At 35.0% G+C, this 3,359-nt stretch overlaps 1 pseudogene; it reads left to right on the plus strand.

The window, feature by feature from the left end:
- Positions 1 to 1,760: 1,760 nt before the first annotated feature.
- Positions 1,761 to 3,110, plus strand: LOC114803637 (odorant receptor 7a-like; annotated as a pseudogene).
- Positions 3,111 to 3,359: the final 249 nt, after the last annotated feature.

The following is a 3,359-nucleotide window of genomic DNA, read 5'->3' on the forward strand; positions in this document are numbered from 1 at the left end:
GTATGTATTCGTTCTGAAGCGCAATCGAGAACCAGCTCCTCTCAGTTTTGATATCAACTTGACCTATATCAAAGGGATTTTTCTAAAGACATATATTTTCCTAGAGTCATAGCTGTCAAGGTAACCCGACGTATTCGACATTTATGCTCAATACTCTATTTCCAAAACCAATAATTTATTGAGAAGAAATTTTTCTGACCGACCGCTAAAATACTTAACGAGTAGATTAGATTACCTACAGTCAAATATCAGATATTCGAAATGGCAATTATTGTTATTGTTGTTATCGTAATGGGAGAAAATGTTTCCAAAATTTTGATTTGAAATTATTTTGATAATTTGACAGTCCTTGTCTAGAAAAAAGTATGCGTCAGTTCCGTTTACATATCCCAATCTTCAAGGGAACGGTGTAAATATTGTATTCAGGTGAAGTATATATAATATAACCATCAAATTGTATTGAAATATTTTAGTTACTATATATATAAAATACAAAATGCCTCCGATATAATAAATAACTTGAATAAATAATAATTATATGAGAAATATTGTTTGAAATTAGTTTATAAGTGTCAGTGTCAGTCTTCTCAGGAATATAAATTATGCTTTTTGTTATGCATAGAAACTGAAACCTGCCTTTGAGAAATTATTCATAAAAACAACACTTACTTTGGCCAAAGTTTCTCAGCTAAAACCCATTGAGAACAACAACTGTGCGTAGCCATGAATACCAAGCTTGAACTTTACAAATAATACTAATTGCGCTTATAATTCTCCCGTTGATTATGTTGCACAACACACTACAGACCTGTAACTTCAACAGACCCAACGGGAAAGAGTTTAGTGATCAAAAATTGATACCAAAATATCTCTGTCGTAGTGACAGTTGTGTAGAAAGCAGCTCCACAGTTCGCGGAAATCTACTACAACTTTATTATTAACCTTATATCAAATTGGCATTAGAAGATAACAATCCGAAAGAATCTTGATTTGAACGAATTTATATCTATGAACTAATGTGCACAAATGTTTCGACAAGCGGTTCTTCTTGGAACCTGCTTTTATTTCCTACAGGTCACAAACTTTGTCGTACTAATGTATATTACCTTATAAAGCATCAGTTAATCAGATTTCCTGTTAGAAAGTATTCGCTATTATACCGGGAAGACACGCTGTGTTTAGATCAAATATTTAGAAAATATTTTGGATCACACATATTAAAGGTTTTAATTCGGTTAAGGTTCATTAATATATTTGAAACGATTTTCTGTTCCTTTGTTAGTTTTTGTTAGCTTCACAACATGTTTCGGTGAAGTTTTTCTTTGATCCACATGAATATATTTAAATGTTTCCGAGAACGCGAAGGAATAAGAGTGGGATTAGCCACAAGTCGAGAATGGCTACGTTGTTTATCCACCTCTTAAACATTATTTGTATTCATATTGAACTTAATACTATACATACATGTATCAAAAATCTAATCTAATCGGGGCTGTTGCGGAATCCAAGACAGACTTGATGAGTGTCAGAATGGCAAACCAATTCTGATTTTGCATGGTGTCATAGAGCAGACATAGAATACCATGCAAAATCAGAATTGGTTTGCCATTCTGACATTCATCAAATCTGTTTTAGATTGGAATTTCATCTTTTCGAATATAATTCGAAGTCGGTTTGAATTATGATTCCGAAAACTAACAGATTCAACAAAAACCCTGAATAACTCCGTTATTTTCAGTAATCAAGAGCAGACAGTAGCGATGCAACGAATCAGCGACTTACTATACGGACGTGTCCAAAGCGATTGCGAGACCAATAAACCATTCAAATTGTTATTTTCTTGTTGGTCTTGGATTGGTATTCAATCGAAACCAAATGGCCTCTTGCCCACACTACACATGGTTGGCATTTGGACTGCATACTCGTATACGCCAGTTTTCTGCACCGTAGGCTTCATACGAAAATGGGAAATATCTACTGTAACTGAGTCCCTATCAGCATTACAAGGATTTTTAAATGCTAGTTTCGCTACTGCAAAGGCATTTGCAATCATAATTAACTACAAGCACCTACAAAGTGCCCAACTGATAATGAAAAGTTAGGATGAACGCTATAAGACACCACACGAGCGTCAGCAAATAACGGATTGTGTGACGGCTTGTACGCGTTTTTACGTCGTCATAGGATTAATCTACTACGTATATGGCAATATGAGTATTCTTACAGCGATTATATTACATAAACAACCATTTGGCGGTTGGTATCCATTTCTTGACGTGATCTCCAATCCAACGGTACATTTTTATTCGTGTTTAACATTCGAATCGTGCTACATATATTTCATACTCACGGCACAGTACTTGAACGATACATTCCCATATTTATATATGCGAACAATACGCACACACTTTCGACTGCTGAGAGCACGTGTCCGCCAAGTAGGAGCGGATCCCGATATGAGCGCTGAAGAGAAACACCAGCAATTGATCGACTGTATTGCTACACATCAGCAAATATTACAGTGAGTTAATCAAGTGAAATGAGCTAATTAGTAAATTCAGTCACAAACTCGAGTTTAACCATTTAGTGTTTAAGAAACTTTGAGTTCGTTTGAATGGAATATCGTATTTCTTGTGAACTCCATATTTATTAGTAGCGTTTAATGCTAAAGACACCAATTTTACTAATAATTTATTAATTATCTCCTTTTTTGTAGGGTTGTGGATAATGTCCGCTCCGTTTTTTCGCCAATTATGTTCATACAATTCTCTATTGTTGCTATTGTACATTGCGTCAGTATGGTTAATATTTTCATTTTCGCCGATAATCTCAATATGGTGATAACGACAATATATTATTTTACGGTGGCAATGGAGATCCTACCCACCTGCTATGAGGCATCAATGCTCGCTTTGGAAAGCTCAAGGTTGCCCGATTCAATATTTCACTGCAATTGGTTGGCTTTGGACAAGCGCGGACGGAAATTGATCATCGTTTTTATACATCGCGCACAGGTGGACGTAACCTTCGTTGCAATGCAAATGTTCGAAATCAATATGCAATTTGTCGGTGAGTCCATCAACTATAATCGTAGCAATTGTAATAAATAATTTTTAATAAAATTATTTTATTCTAGATTGCCAAATTCTCATTCACTTTATATACTTTCGTGAATGAGATGGGCTTCGGCCAGAATATAAAGGAGTTAATGCAATAAATGTTGTATAAATCCGATGATGGCAGATATATACAATGTATGCGACTTGTAATGATGGAGATAATCAAAAATATTGAAATTTATGAGCTAAGACTATACCAGGCGTAAATGCGATCTAGATTTGGATCTATGTAATCAGAAC

Source organism: Zeugodacus cucurbitae, chromosome 6 (genome assembly GCF_028554725.1).
Source record: "Zeugodacus cucurbitae isolate PBARC_wt_2022May chromosome 6, idZeuCucr1.2, whole genome shotgun sequence".
Classification (NCBI taxonomy): Eukaryota; Metazoa; Arthropoda; class Insecta; order Diptera; family Tephritidae; genus Zeugodacus; species Zeugodacus cucurbitae.